The sequence below is a fragment of the Mytilus edulis genome, chromosome 12 (assembly GCF_963676685.1).
Source record: "Mytilus edulis chromosome 12, xbMytEdul2.2, whole genome shotgun sequence".
Classification (NCBI taxonomy): domain Eukaryota; kingdom Metazoa; phylum Mollusca; class Bivalvia; order Mytilida; family Mytilidae; genus Mytilus; species Mytilus edulis.
In genome coordinates, this window is record NC_092355.1 from 18,274,652 (window position 1) to 18,291,660 (window position 17,009).

Sequence of the window (17,009 nt, forward strand, 5' to 3'; positions counted from 1 at the left end):
GATAAGGGGTTTGCGCGCGCTAACAATAACAGCCGCAATGACCTCTTACAGTACAAACGGAAGAGGCGCAGCAAAATAGTCCCGTTTGTTCTTACATACAATCCAGCCTTTAATAACCTTTCACGTTTGATCCGTGCCAATTGGCAAACTATTGCCAAACACCCTAAATTATCCAAGATCTTTCCCAATCCTCCTGTCTTAGCTTTTCGGAGACCAGCAAGTCTGAAAGACTTATTTGTTAGAGCTGACGTCTCCTCAAATAAAAGCTGTTCAATTGCAGGATGGTGCAAGTCATGTGGTAACAGACGTTGCCTGACTTGTCAACAAATACTGAATACTCAAACATTCACTTGCCACTCGACTGGGTCTGTGTACACTATATATTGCAATGTAACTTGCAAAACCCAGAATGTTGTATACCTCCTTCAATGTCGTTGTGGCATGCAGTATGTTGGCGAGACAGAGCAGCCATTTAACAAACGCATGAATGGTCATCGAAGTGACTACACTTGCAAGCCCGACCTACCCGTAAGTCGTCATTTGAGATCACCTGGACACACACAAGCTGATCTCAAAAACCTTACCATCACGATCATAGACCACAACGAGGGTTGGTCGAAGGTCGACAGAGTCGCTCGGGAAAGATTTTGGATAAGAAAGTTACGGACAGTCTCCCCAGAGGGTATAAATGAAAAAACATAGAACGAGTCCCTCATTTTCCTGTGACTCTCTGTTTCAAACAACGCCGGATTTAGTACTGGCTTTACAGTTCGAAATTATTTTTAAAATAACAGTTTAATTACAGGTTTTCATTGATTCGGGATGATGTATAAGTACGTTGCCACGTTCAATTATTTTACCTCATTATACAAAACTTATTTTTTCAATCATTATTAGACTGATATTCGTTTGGGAGGCTTAAATATGTAGTTTCTGTTGTAATTGCCCTACCGTTGTCTAATTTATACCATCCTGGATCGGTTAGGACATTTTTGATTTTTTTGTTTGAGGACTGCCCTAAATGCAGTTATAACATCTCAACTGTCACAACCTTTGGAAATCTAGAGTTGTGCCATTTCACATCGTAAATAACTATTTTTATTTTTGGCATATTTCTGTAGTCTTTGCGGTGTGTTTGGAAATTTTAAAATTGTTCCAGCGTTCGCTTAAATTGTATAAATCAAGATTTTGATAGAGTCTCAATTTGAATTGACATGATTCATTTGTCATTGTGCAATTACCGAAGAAGGATATCTGTTATCCGAAATATCTAATATTTGTATATTTTATAGTTATTTAATGGTGATGTTGTACCCTTTTTGACTTGTTATATATATATATATATATATATATAGAGTCTATAAGAATCTACCAACCAGTAAACTTAATAGGTATTGGATCATCAAAATTGACAATACTACACAAACAAGAAAAATTATATGAGTCTGAAAGATTGTGTAACAATACCGATAAATAGATGGAAAACAAAACACTAAAAAGTGTTGAATATCATTGCAGTCTAGTGTTAATATTATTATATTCAGGATTTTGGATTAAAATCAATCGACAAAAAACTTACCTGTATTATTAGTGATCTATGTTTACACCTTATACATTATATCTCATTATTGTTAAAACTTTTGTCACCGAAGAAGGCCATTTGTTGAGCCGAAATATTTGCAATTATTGTATAATTTATATCATCTGTTCAGTTTTTCCATCTTTGTGCAATGATATTCAACACTTTTTAGTGTTTTGTTTTCCATCTATTTATCGGTATTGTTACACAATCTTTCAGACTCATATATATATATATGTTTAATTCTATTGCCAGCCATTGATAATATACTAGCCAGAAAATATCCATCCATTCATATATTTAACATGCCGAAAAATGTACAGCGACCGGTATGAAACTTATTGAAAGGAGTTAATATATATATATAAAAAAAAAAGAAGATGTGGTATGATTGCCAATGAGACAACTCTCCACAAGAGACCAAAATTACACAGAAATTAACAACTATAGGCCACCGTACGGCCTTTAACAATAAGCAAAGCCCATACTGCATAGTCAGCTTTAAAAGGCCCCGAAATGACAAATGTAAAACAGTTTAAACGAGAAAACTAACGGCATTATATAAGCCAGGGTACATTAAACATTTAACTATAAGTTTAGGCATCCGGCTGTGTCCGATAGCATGTGCATGCCAGAAAGTATGGTGATTTAACACATATCCACAAACCGTTTGTGTCCGATAGCATGTGCATGTCAGAAAGTATGGTGATTTAACACATATCCACAAACCGTCTGTGTCCGATAGCATGTGCATGCCAGAAAGAATGGTGATTTAAAACATATCCACAAACCGTCTGTGTCCGATAGCATGTGCATGTCAGAAAGTATGGTGATTTAACACATATCCACAAACCGTCTGTGTCCTATAGCATGTGCATGTCAGAAAGAATGGTGATTTAATACATATCCACAAACCGTCTGTGTCCGATAGCATGTGCATGCCAGAAAGAATGGTGATTTAATACATATCCACAAACCGTCTGTGTCCGATAGCATGTGCATGCCAGAAAGAATGGTGATTTAACACATATCCACAAACCGTTTGTGTCTGATAGCATGTGCATGCCAGAAAGAATGGTGATTTAACACATATCCACAAACCGTTTGTGTCCGATAGCATGTGCATGTCAGAAAGTATGGTGATTTAACACATATCCACAAACCGTCTGTGTCCGATAGCATGTGCATGCCAGAAAGTATGGTGATTCAACACATATCCACAAACCGTCTGTGTCCGATAGCATATGCATGCCAGAAAGTATGGTGATTTAACACATATCCACAAACCGTCTGTGTCCGATAGCATTTGCATGCCAGAAAGTATGGTGATTTAACAAATATCCACAAACCGTTTGTGTCCGATAGCATGTGCATGTCAGAAAGTATGGTGATTTAACACATATGCACGAACCGTTTGTGTCCGATAGCATGTGCATGTCAGAAAGTATGGTGATTTAACACATATCCACGAACCGTTTGTGTCCGATAGCATGTGCATGCCAGAAAGTATGGTGATTTAACACATATCCACAAACCGTTTGTGTCCGATAGCATGTGCATGTCAGAAAGTATGGTGATTTAATGCATATCCACAAACCGTCTGTGTCCGATAGCATGTGCATGCCAGAAAGTATGGTGATTTAATACATATCCATAAACCGTTCGTGTCCGATAGTATGTGATGGCCAGAAGGTATGGTGATTTAACAAATATCCTCAACTATGAGTACACTTCTGCATGGGTACTCGTCTGTCTCAATAGATATAGGAAATGTGGTATGAGTGCCAATGAGACAACTCTCCATCCAAGTCGCAATTTATAAAAGTAACCCATTATAGATCAAATTACGGTCTTCAACAGGGACCCGTGGCAAGCTATAAAGAGCCCCACAAATTGTCCATTGATAAATGTCAATTACTTTGTCTGAATTAAGGCCCAATATAGTCTACATATCTACCAATGTGTGTATATGTCCACAAATCCGTTTACATCTCCACCAGATTGTGTATATACTAGCAAGTATGTTGACATGCCTAAACGTCTGTCCGACAGTCTGTGTGTCTTTGAAAGTCTCCAAATGTTCACCAGTTTATCTACGTGTCTGTTAATCCATTTACATGTCCACCAGTCAATCAATATGTGCACCTATCGGTCAAGCTATGTGTCAACTATAGTATGTCGACATGTCTTTAGATTTATCTAGCCGACCTGTTCACACGACCACATGCAGCCTGTATAGATACATCTACCAATCTGTGTATGTGTCCACGTGTCAGTCAATATGTTCACTGGTCTGTTTATGTGTCCACGATGAATGTTTGGTAACGCTTAACTATATTAAGAGGTTACTTTTATAATGGATAATTAATTCTCAACTGTAAGTGTGGAAATAATCTTTTCGTGTTACTATCGGAGAAGAATAAGCCTGATCCTGCCCTCCTTCCGTCACGCTAAAAGGGGGTTAGACTAGCAATTTTTTTCCTGAGGGAAAGAAGAACTGAATCGATCCAGTTCTTCCCACCGGAAAAAATTGCATTTGGGAAAAATGACTATAAATACATATAGGACACCGGCCATCCAAACTATTTAATATCCAAAAATAAAGGCCAAATAAAAAAAAGGCCGGGCATGATACCAATTGAATAGAGCTGCCAGCCAAACTTTTGCAGAATGTTAATACAATATGTTTGTATTGATGCATATACCATGCAGTTCATAAAAGACATGATTCGTAACCTGTATAAGATATTAGTTTTAGTTAACAGTGGGATAATCTTATTGGCCTTTCTACGGACATGGGGTTTCGTATAAATTAAACATATGATAGTTGATTAGAACAATTCAGATTATATTTTGTTTAACATCTGAAAAGTTATTTTTCCTATCTATTTTAAAACAATGCCCTTTGAATTGTTTTCTTTCGAGAGTGTACCAGATAGCTTTCAAATTACGTCCATTTGTACTTAAGAGAGAATAGTATACATTACACGAGATTATCTGCCCTTGACATCCTTACATAAAACAAAATCTGCATCAGTTATATCACACCTAGCTGTTGTGTCTGTTAGTAGTATGTAACAATTTTCTTTAGTCGGGATGGGGATTTTTGTGGATATAGTGACCATTGTTTTGGCTACGCTGTGGTCAGTCTGCGGACAAAATGTGTCATCAAGGCAGGTAGCGTGTTACCATCACGATGACAATCTTCACTCTGTATATAATTTTTCTATGCCGGATATTCATGGTGAGAAAACCATAGATTTCTCCCAGTATCGTGGTAAGGTAAGTAACTAGTGTATATACGAGAAATAAAAATATATGTGGTTCCAGTTACCCTACACACCCTACGTTTTTAGTCCAAGCCGGCATGGCCTATCCAAGAGTTTTTTTTTTTGGTCATTTTCCAGTCTTTAAGTCAGAATGTTTCTTCCATAGACTTGTCATATTTCCTATTTTGCAAATTGGAAATTTCTAAAGCCTAATACAAATATTACGAATTTAGAAAATAATATTGAGAAAATCATCTGAATCATATTCTTAAATATTATTTATTTTATTGCATTGTGTACATACTTTTTATTTTATAAAAGTTAGGGGCGTTTCCAGTAATTTTTAAAGGGGACGTACTTGTAAAAGATGTACCGACAAGAGGAGCCACGCGAAAACAATGGGTGATTTTGTGCCAGAAAAAGGCTATTTATTTTTATCAAAATTGGGTGTGTTCCCTCTACTCCCTTTGTTGAAGAAGGTCAACATTGGCGGATCCAGGGGGTGGGGGTCGGGGGGGGGGGGGGGGTCCGGGGTTGGAACCCCCCTTTTATGTCCGATCAATGCATCTGAATGGGGACATATAGTTGGAACCCCCCTTTGTCCTGGGTTGGGAACCCCCTTTTTAAAATGGCTGGATCCGCTCCTGGTCAAAGTATTTGATAAAACATGCATAATTATGAATTTAAAAAAAAAGAAAATCATTTATAATTTTTACTTTTGAATGTCTTATGTCGTTTTTGTCATCTGTTTTGGTTCCGCTTTGAATCATTGTGTATTAATTCTTATATCTTTTAATAATATTTCAATTAATTATTAAATTTCAAATTATGTATCAGTTTAAAATTTGTCCTTTAAATTCCGTTCAAATTTATATACGAGAGTAGCATATCATGCAGGATGCACACTTCGACCATTTATTGCACAGTCTTGCATTTATCATGAATTATGTATAAGAGGGTCTCGTAGGGTTACATAATAGAGAATAATTAGTAAAAGGTTTAGAACAAACATGAATAATTTAGGGGGAAAAGGGAGGGATAAAAAAAGTGAAAAATAAGCTAAAAGGGAATAAGGAATAATGCAGTGCTGAAATATAAAGAATAAAGGATATTGGTCAAAGTAAATACTATAATAAAGTATAAAATTCAAATAAAAAAAAAACCAGACCCTCTTTACTGCACGTGAATTTTAGAAACGACTGGCCTAGTCTATGGACATGGATACGTGTATGCATCTTATGTTTTACTCTGCAGGTCATTCACAGGAAATATAAGCTTAGATTTCGATTTTAAAAAAATTCAAATGTTTTAACGTCTTATCATTCCACCAATATAAATGCAGAGAAACGAGTGGATATGTTTATGCATTTTAAGTTTTACGCTACAGGTTATTGACATTAATTTGAAATATTTGCTTTAAATTTCGTTTTTATTTATTTTCTAAATTCATTCCACCTGAGTATAAGTGCAGATAAAAATGCTTAAGCATGTTAATATATTTGCGAATCATGGATATGTCATTGTAAGGGTATGCATCTTATTTTTTACGCTGCAGGTCATTATAAACCCTTTAATATTTGCCTTTTAAAATGTGTCCATGTATTATCCTTCCACTAATATAAGTGCAGAGAAAAAAAATGCTAAAGAATGTTTATACATTTGCGAATCTGGTATTTCAGTGATTATACGAAAGATAAGCTATACTTTTATATAATTAATCGACCTTGATGATTGGGAAATAAAACATTGAAAGTCTGCCAATGTGTATATTGCATTTCCTTTCATCTAAAACAGCTGATCTATGTATATATACATATTTCAATTTACAGTAATAAATAACATGTAAACAAACTTTCACAAATTACTGCAGTATGTACATTGTATACCTGGCTATCCAGTACCTATCAAACTTTCTTAATATAACACAAATAACAGTTTGGAAACAAAATACACGCAAGACCTGTGGTGGCAACTAGAAAATCGGATCTAGGATTCGATGTTTAGGGAAAAAAAGAGTGGGAGAGGGGTACGATCATGAGAATTAGGAAGGAGATAACCCTTTTTTTTTTATCCAAAATTAAATGAACCTTTTGAGGGGAGCAATTGTTATCTTTCAAGTTTTTTTATCCTTTTTATTAGAGGAAAGAGGGTGGAGTAATGTAAAGTATCGTAAATTAACCTTGTATACATACGCACACACAAATTTCAACTTTAATTTGTGATCTTTACTATACGTATAACGATCGCGCTGGTAAGCAAAACAAACTCACATTTGTGTTCAACTTCGTACGCTTCGTGTCACATTGTTCCTAATTCATACGCACAACAAATAATTAGAAAAAAAATCTCTTTTTTAAAAGCCGGGCGGACATACTTTGAATTTGTGTGTTAACAACGTGTTCACTTTTCTTAAAACGCATTCACTCTGTTACTATAGCAACAACCAATTCTATTACAGACTGCCACATGAAATTTTTTCCTAAATTCACGATTACGTGAAAGTATTCACATGATTTTCACGTATACATAAGCTCGTTCGAGATGAAATTCACATGAGATCCTGTGAAAATCCCGTGGGCAAATTTTGTCTGAGACCGCAGTTGTTCATTAGTTACAAAGTTGATAAAGATTGACTTATATGTCAAAGAACATTGCATCCACGATAACCAAGGACGCTTCAAATAATTGTTGTTTTACAGTACATCCAAATGAAATAGTCTTGTGACTTGGGAAAAAAAATATGGTCACTTGGTCTTCTTCCGACCGGCGGTAAAACTCTTGCAAAAGGGGGCGTCCGTTTGGCTGTATACGAGATGTACAAGTTTTCAGCTCACCAAAATGTCCCCGATCATCATCCCAAATGGCCTCTATTACCAGACCTACCTATTGTATTTATTGTTAACTTGTTCTCGTCCTGAACATGGAATATTTGCCACTGGACGTAAAGCAACCAACAATCAATCAATCATTTATAACTAAATCTTTATTCTTCAATTTTATGAAAAAACACAGCTTTGAAAATCCAAAATACGCCCTGTTACCTATACGCACACGTACAAAATATTTATACATTTTTAAAAGTACAATTCTGCGTTTACATGTTTCGACATCAAATGATGAATCATCCCTGTAAACTATGCCGACAGTCAATATTGGGTTTGTTCAAATGTCACAGAAACGTGATAAATACTTAACTTTATACAGAAAGAAAATAGAATAGGGCAAAGATTAATTGCTGTTGGTTATGCAAATATTTATTTGCAGCGTTTGCCGTTTAAACAAAAGGAAGTTCAAAAATCGAACATCACTGTTTTGCACGTTCTCAAAACATTCTGTATTGTAAACTTGTTTTTGTCCTGAACATGCATGAAATATTTGCCACCGGACGTTTAACCTCAGAGCGTTTAACAACTAAAATTCAATAAATCAATCCAAATATCCAGAAAAAGTCGGTCTGTAGTCGTTGACAAAGATTTATTCTTTCTGAACGTTATGAGAAAGTGCGACCGTGCAAGAAATCATATATGTAGTCAAGGTCGTTAAAAAAAATCCCTCATCGGCGTAAGTTACGAGGACGTTTAACAAACTGGATTTGTATATGAAATTTTAGTGTAAAAGTATCATCTACCAGTATAGTCTTGGTATTTTTAAAAGCATCTTAATAGGCGGATTTATGAGGGACAGGGGCAAGTTCCCTCATATGGAGCTTCTTGAGTTAATGCATATACTTTCCGGCGTATTTCCCACTCCATACATTGTCTAGTTCTTCCCCTTTTGTATGGGTCTACCTGTATGTTTAATGCATTGACGTTTTACATGTTCCACTGAAAATGTTGCCTAGTTTGCCCCTCCCTTTCAAAATGCCGGATCCGTATCTGATCTTCTTCCTGAAAGAGTTATGCCCCTTGGAGACATTGATTGTATGGAATTTTATTGTTAGCGCTCTCCTTGTACAATCTTGCCTTAATTTTCCCAAACTTAACTTATCGCTTTATATCAGCAAAATTACTGTTAAATTTATATCATAGGTTTATATCAGCAAGGTCTTTGACACTTTCGAAAATAAGTTCTGATCAATCATTTTTACGAGTTATGCCCCTTAGAAATTATAAAGTTATCATATTGAATTTGCTCTGAAGCCTTTGTTTCTCTACATATAGTAATAATAAGTCTTATTGAACAAACAAAACAGTTTTTTTTCTCCAGTTTAATATGCTCCTGAACCTTGAATAGATAAATTTATGTGCAACACGGGTGACAATTAAGAACTCTGTTATCATCAGTTAAAATACCCTCACAATCAGTTGTATCTTTACGTAATATTTAATCGTGATTTTTCCTTGCGTGAAAATTTAATTTACTTCACCAGTTTATGAACGTCTTAACATAATGATTAATTTCAACACCACATTACCAGTGGCATATTTATTATGTAAATGATTAGATAAAATAATTATGCTGATTCGTCACATTTACGCATGTTTTACGCAGTTGATAAGGTGCACGTGTTTCATATAAAGTGTGATATTACGCCAATCAAAGGCATTTGTGAATTTCAATTAATAAAATAATCTTTTCTATTTGCACGAGAGGTGTAATTTTAAATGAGGTAGTATTTTTTAACGGAATCATTTGAAATAAAATTTAAAAAAAACAATAACCAGATCACGTAAATCTTTTAGACGTATTTAGTTATGTTCATTGTTTATTATTATTTTTTAATTCCTATTTTTTTTTTGTTAAAATGTTTTAAATTTTTATTGTTTCATCCATACACGAGGGACTGAATGGGGTTTGCTTAAAAAAAAATAATTGGCAACACGTGCAGAATTAAATGATATAGAGAAATAGGCAAAAAAAAAAAAAAAAAAAAAATAGAGAAAAATAGGCAAACATAATAAAGAATAGAGAAAAATAGGCAAAAATAATGAAGAACAGAGAATAACGGGTTGCTTAAATATTACGAATAGGGAATAATGAACATTATAGTCGATGTACCGAGCGATACGAATGCCACGCATTTAATCGTACAATTTTTGACTCTTTGATGGGTATTTCATGACCGGGTGGCAAATGTCTCTGCCCTTATTCTTGTACCCTCATTTTGCAGTGACAGTCCCAATTTTCCGTCATTCATCTTTGTAGACCGATTTTGCATAACTTTCGGCTATGTGTTATCGTCCTGAATATCCGTGTCATATTTAAGACAAATACACAAAATGTATTAATCAATACTTTTTTGTCATACTAGTTTTATTTTGATATTATACTTATATATAATTATCGCATAGTATTCCTAATCAATTAAATTATTTAACAATCGATTTTCTTTGTTGAATATGCATGAGCTATTTGTCACTGGAAGTAGCGGACTTTCTAAACCAATCTACATATCTACACTTTACTTGTAGGTTCTCTTGTTGGTGAATGTGGCCAGCTTTTGAGGCGCCACTCCCCAGTACTATGGGTTGAATGCACTTCAAGATACTTATAAAAACTTCCATGTCGTCGGGGTTCCATGTAACCTGTTTGGAAAGGTACGTATTTGTGGTAGTTGTGTTAGAGTCACTCGAGCAAATTTTACTTGGTCAATATTAGCACAAAACTAAGATTGTAGTTGATGACGACTCAATGTTACGAGTAATCATAAATTTAACAGATGACGCGTCAGTCCATAGTATGAGTAACCTTCAATGAAACTCGTGACAACTCAATGTTACGAGTAGCATCAAACGTAACGGATGACGCGTCAGTCCATAGTACGAGTAATCTTCAATGGAACTCGTGACAACTCAATGTTACGAGTAGCCTCAAACATAACGGATGACGCGTCAGTCCATAGTACGAGTAATCTTCAATGGAAATCGTGACAACTCAATGTTACGAGTAACCTCAAATGTAACGGATGACGCGTCAGTCCATAGTACGAGTAATCTTCAATGGAACTCCTGACAACTCAATGTTACGAGTAGCCTCAAATGTAATGGATGACGCGTCAGTCCATAGTACGAGTAATCTTCAATGGAACTCTTGACAACTCAATGTTACGAGTAGCCTCAAGTGTAACGGATGACGCGTCAGTCCATAGTACGAGTAATCTTCAATGGAACTCGCGACAACTCAATGTTACGAGTAGCCTCAAATGTAACGGATGACGCGTCAGTCCATAGTACGAGTAATCTTCAATGGAACTCGTGACAACTCAATGTTACGAGTAGCCTCAAATGTAACGGATGACGCGTCAGTCCATAGTACGAGTAACCTTCAATGGAACTCGTGACAACTCAATGTTACGAGTAGCCTCAAATGTAACGGATGACGCGTCAGTCCATAGTACGAGTAATCTTCAATGGAACTCGTGACAACTCAATGTTACGAGTAGCCTCAAATGTAACAGATGACGCGTCAGTCCATAGTACGAGTAATCTTCAATGGAACTCGTGACAACTCAATGTTACGAGTAGCCTCAAATGTAACGGATGACGCGTCAGTCCATAGTACGAGTAATCTTCAATGGAACTCGTGACAACTCAATGTTACGAGTAGCCTCAAATGTAACAGATGACGCGTCAGTCCATAGTACGAGTAATCTACAATGGAACTCGTGACAACTCAATGTTACGAGTAACCTCAAATGTAACGGATGACGCGTCAGTCCATAGTACGAGTGATCTTCAATGGAACTCCTGACAACTCAATGTTACGAGTAGCCTCAAATGTAACGGATGACGCGTCAGTCCATAGTATAAGTAATCTTCAATGGAACTCGCGACAACTCAATGTTACGAGTAGCCTCAAATCTAACGGATGACGCGTCAGTCCATAGTACGAGTAATCTTCAATGGAACTCGTGACAACTCAATGTTACGAGTCGCCTCAAATGTAACGGATGACGCGTCGGTCCATAGTACGAGTAACCTTCAATGGATCTCGTGACAACTCAATGTTACGAGTAGCCTCAAATGTAACAGATGACGCGTCAGTCCATAGTACTCGTAACCTTCAATTGAACTCGTGATAACTCAATGTTACGAGTAGCATCAAACGTAACGGATGACGCGTCAGTCCATAGTACGAGTAACCTTCAATAGAACTCGTCACAACTCAATGTTACGAGTAGCCTCAAATGTAACGGATGACGCGTCAGTCCATAGTACGAGTAATCTTCAATGGAACTCGTGACAACTCAATGCTACGAGTAGCCTCAAATGTAACGGATGACGCGTCAGTCCATAGTACGAGTAACCTTCAATGGAACTCGTGACAACTCAATGTTACGAGTAGCCTCAAATGTAACGGATGACGCGTCAGTCCATAGTACGATTATTTTTTAATGGAACTCGTGACAACTAAATGTTACGAGTAGCCTCAAATGTAACGGATGACGCGTCAGTCCATAGTACGAGTAATCTTCAATGGAACTCGTGACAACTCAATGTTACGAGTAGCATCAAACGTAACGGATGACGCGTCAGTCCATAGTACGAGTAATCTTCAATGGAACTCGTGACAACTCAATGATACGAGTAGCCTCAAACGTATCGGATGACGCGTCAGTCCATAGTACGAGTAACCTTCAATGGAACTCGTGACAACTCAATGTTACGAGTAGCCTCAAATGTAACGGATGACGCGTCAGTGCATAGTACGAGTAATCTTGAATGGAACTCGAGACAACTCAATGTTACGAGTAGCCTCAAATGTAACGGATGACGCGTCAGTCCATAATACGAGTAACCTTCAATGGAACTCGTGACAACTCAATGTTACGAGTAGCCTCAAATGTAACGGATGACGCGTCAGTCCATAGTACGAGTAACCTTCAATGGAACTCGTGACAACTCAATGTTACGAGTAGCCTCAAATGTAACAGATGACGCGTCAGTCCATAGTACTCGTAACCTTCAATTGAACTCGTGACAACTCAATGTTACGAGTAGCCTCAAATGTAACGGATGACGCGTCAGTCCATAGTACGAGTAACCTTCAATGGAACTCGTGACAACTCAATGTTACGAGTAGCCTCAAATGTAACGGATGACGCGTCAGTCCATAGTACGAGTAATCTTCAATGGAACTCGTGACAACTCAATGTTACGAGTAGCCTCAAATGTAACGGATGACGCGTCAGTCCATAGTACGAGTAATCTTCAATGGAAATCGTGACAACTCAATGTTACGAGTAGCATCAAATGTAACGGATGACGCGTCAGTCCATAGTACGAGTAACCTTCAATGGAACTCTTGACAACTCAATGTTACGAGTAGCCTCAAATGTAACGGATGACGCGTCAGTCCATAGTACGAGTAATCTTCAATGGAAATCTTGACAACTCAATGTTACGAGTAGCCTCAAATGTAACGGATGACGCGTCAGTCCATAGTACGAGTAATCTTCAATGGAACTCGTGACAACTCAATGTTACGAGTAGCCTCAAATGTAACGGATGACGCGTCAGTCCATAGTACGAGTAATCTTCAATGGAAATCGTGACAACTCAATGTTACGAGTAGCCTCAAATGTAACGGATGACGCGTCAGTCCATAGTACGAGTAATCTTCAATGGAACTCGTGACAACTCAATGTTACGAGTAGCCTCAAATGTAACGGATGACGCGTCAGTCCATAGTACGAGTAACCTTCAATGGATCTCGTGACAACTCAATGTTACGAGTAGCCTCAAATGTAACGGATGACGCGTCAGTCCATAGTACGAGTAATCTTCAATGGAACTCGTGACAACTCAATGTTACGAGTAGCATCAAACGTAACGGATGACGCGTCAGTTCATAGTACGAGTAATCTTCAATGGAAATCGTGACAACTCAATGTTACGAGTAGCATCAAACGTAACGGATGACGCGTCAGTCCATAGTACGAGTAATCTTCAATGGAAATCGTGACAACTCAATGTTACGAGTAGCCTCAAATGTAACGGATGACGCGTCAGTCCATAGTACGAGTAATCTTCAATGGAACTCGTGACAACTCAATGTTACGAGTAGCCTCAAATGTAACGGATGACGCGTCAGTCCATAGTACGAGTAACCTTCATGGAACTCGTGACAACTCAATGTTACGAGTAGCCTCAAATGTAACGGATGACGCGTCAGTCTATAGTACGAGTAATCTTCAATAGAACTCGTGACAACTCAATGTTACGAGTAGCCTCAAATGTAACGGATGACGCGTCAGTCTATAGTACGAGTAATCTTCAATAGAACTCGTGACAACTCAATGTTACGAGTAGCCTCAAATGTAACGGATGACGCGTCAGTCCATAGTACGAGTAATCTTCAATAGAACTCGTGACAACTCAATGTTACGAGTCGCCTCAAATGTAACGGATGACGCGTCAGTCCATAGTACGAGTAACCTTCAATGGAACTCGTGACAACTCAATGTTACGAGTAGCCTCAAATGTAACGGATGACGCGTCAGTCCATAGTACGAGTAACTTTAATGTAAATAATGACGACTCAAAGTAAGAAGAATACTTTGATGGAAGTGATGACGACTCCATGTATCTTCAAGATATGGTAAATTATATCTGAAGTGGGGTTTGTTGTTTTATTTTTGTGTTTTTATGTTGTTGTCAAAGTGTTGTCTTTTTTCGACTTTTACTTTGTTTTTATTGTTCTATAGATTTCCTCTTTCACTTTTAAATAAGGTCAACGTAAAATGTAGTTGTGATTCATGTGTATCACAACATATGTTACGGACATTTCTGGAAATTATATTCTTTATTAAAAAAATCAATCATAAAATTATTGCCTACTCTATTTTTTCTGTTTGGAGACCGGAAACAGACATGCATATATTTTTTGGCTTTAGTACAGATAGAACTCGAAGGCGGAAAGTTAGGGTTTATTTTAATTTTTAACAATATCTATTTCAGCAAGAACCAGGAGCTAATGGAACGGAAATTTTAAACATGCTAAAACATGTTCGTCCAGGTTCCGGATTCGTTCCAAACTTCACACTGACACAAAAGACTGATGTCAATGGAGAAAAGGAACATGCATTATACACCTATCTAAAGGTATTAATTTCTAATTGTTTATGTTCAGACCGTTTTAAAAAGTCCATTTTCAAACAATCCTTCTTGTTTACATTTTTTTTTAAATTCTTTACACGCTGCGTTGAAGACACCTTGTTTTTCTTATAGATAGGTGAGTGCCAATGAGACAACTCTCCATCCAATTAACAATTTAAAAAAGTAAACCATTATATTATGGTCATTTTGCTGCAGAGAAATCGATATCTGTATGTATGTACTGTCTGTAAAAGAGGCGCGAACGATACTTTAGGAACATTCAAACTCATAAATCAAAATTAAACTGACAACGTCATGGCTACAAAAGAAAAAAAAAACCAAACATACAAACAATAGTACGCAAAACACAACATTGAGAACTAAAGACTAAGTCACACGAACCCCGAAAAAAAAATGGGGATATCTCAGGTGCTCCAGAAGGGTTAGAATATCCTGCTCCAAATATTGAGTTTGTAGACCGTGCTGTCACTGAAAAGGGGTGTGTTTACTAGTGACAGAACTAGTCTATGCAACATGCCACCTATATATATATCCATATACATTTTGCAATACGTTCAAGTTTAGTTTCCGTTACGATCGGTAAGCAAACAGAAACTCAGAACAAAAGTAGTTTCTGCTTGATAAAGGCTAACCCATTATGTTTGATGATTTGTGTTTTCGCGGTTAAAATACGATATTTCAGTAATTGTAATCGCAGCGAAATTAAATGAATTTCGCGCAAAAATGCCTAAATGTCTGCATGATTTATCTGTATTTTGATCTGGTATTGGTTTCAATGAGACAACTATCGACCAGAGACAAACGGACATTGATGTAAGCAAATATATGTCACATTGCGGCCTTCAACAATGAGCAAAAACCATAACGTATAGTAAGCTATAAAATCCGTCTTTACAAAATGTGAGGCGAAAAAAAACCCTATGTAGATTTCGCTGCTTTTTTTGAGACATTTATTTCTACACTAAATTCCACAAGTTTTCTACATATTCTTAATCGCTATAAAAACAATCAAATATGTAACAAATAAACACAAGGGATTTTCCGTTTAGAATTTTCTCGAAGTTCGGTATTTTTGTTATTTTTCTTTCTTTATACAAATCATGTCTGTATATTTTAGGCTTACTGTCCACCAGTAGATGACATATTTTATACAGAAAAATCAGGAATTTATTACAAGCCTTACCATAACAGTGATGTAAGATGGAACTTTGAAAAATTCCTTATCAATAAAGAAGGGAAAGCCGTAATGAGATACCCAACCCGTCTGGTACCATCCGCGTTAGAAAAAGATATACAAGATTTGTTAGAGGAGGGATCACAATCAAACTTATATGGTGGAGGACCGGGGCGGTGACTCTTAAATTGGACTTTATTTATGGCTTTATGGCTTTTTATATGCAAAATATTTTAAGGCTCAAACCATTTTCTTATTTAGGGAAAAGATAAGCAAAATTAGTTTATTTACTGTTTTATTTATTGGGATTTGGTGAGGTGGGGTGGTAGTTGAAGGAATGAAATATCCTTCCCTGGTAAAAAAAATGGTTTGTGCCCAAAACTAGCATTCGCAATACTAATAACATTGAAGGTTTTTTAATGATTCATTTTAACAAATATTTAATTTCATTTATTGCCAATGAATATTACTATATAATTGTTTAAAATAATTGACATGTATCGTACTAATATAAATTAAATTTAAGTCTTACTTATTTTATGATGTAATTTTTACAGTTTATGATTAATTTGCCAGAAATAGAGGGAACTCTATGGTGAATTTTGAATGAATCAAATTGATAAAATGGTATTTGCATTCTATCATTTTTGTATTTGGTTCTTGTAAAAACAATGAATAAAATAAATAAAACAACAGTTTAGTTTAATAGTTTTTTTTTAATTTTATGGTAAACAAGAGAATACTACAGAGCATCCATCAGTAGTTCCTTCATTTAAAATAACATATTCAGTTCAAACACGTGTTACTATAATAAATAATTCAGCTAGTTAGAGCTGGGAACAGTGTATCAATAAAAAATATTCAAGGTTAAAGAGAGTGATTAATACGGAAGCGTATTAGCGCCACACATTTATTTTTTTATTTTTCTT

The 17,009-nt window shown here is 36.3% G+C and overlaps 1 pseudogene; it reads left to right on the forward strand.

The window, feature by feature from the left end:
* LOC139497902 (glutathione peroxidase-like) overlaps window positions 1–16,786 on the forward strand; it is a 106,043-nt pseudogene extending 89,257 nt beyond the window's left edge.
* The last annotated feature ends 223 nt before the right edge of the window (window positions 16,787–17,009 follow it).